This window comes from Otolemur garnettii, unplaced genomic scaffold (assembly GCF_000181295.1).
Source record: "Otolemur garnettii isolate 467f Iridium unplaced genomic scaffold, OtoGar3 scaffold00013, whole genome shotgun sequence".
NCBI classification, from domain to species: Eukaryota; Metazoa; Chordata; class Mammalia; order Primates; family Galagidae; genus Otolemur; species Otolemur garnettii.
The window spans coordinates 13,038,211-13,038,656 of record NW_003852408.1 but is presented as its reverse complement, the minus strand read 5'-3'; positions in this window follow the sequence as shown (position 1 = coordinate 13,038,656).

Below are 446 nucleotides of genomic sequence, written 5' to 3'. Positions count from 1 at the left end.
CTGTGAATATTCCTCCCCTTGTCAATTAAGCCTTTACTTAAATAGATAGGCAACAGAAACCAGAGGCCAAGTCTCTTTTGGGAAGAACTTGCCTCTGCTCTGTCTGTGGTTTAGAATTTCTATACTTTCTGAATACATCTGGCCTTCACCTTATGCCATTATCTCACTCCTGAATTCTTTCTTACGTGAAGCCTACCAGGGGAAGACATTATGTCCAGTTAGCAACTTCTGACTCCCCCAAAACTACTAATAGCCTATTGTTGACCAGAGGCCTTCCTGATAACAGAAACAGTCAATTAACACGTATTTTTTATGTTATATGTATTATACATTGCATTCTTACAATAAAGTAAGCTAGAGAAAAGAAAATGTTATTTAGAAAATCATCTGGGCTCAGCACCTGTGGCTCAAGTGGCTAAGGCGCCAGCTACATACACCTAAGGTGG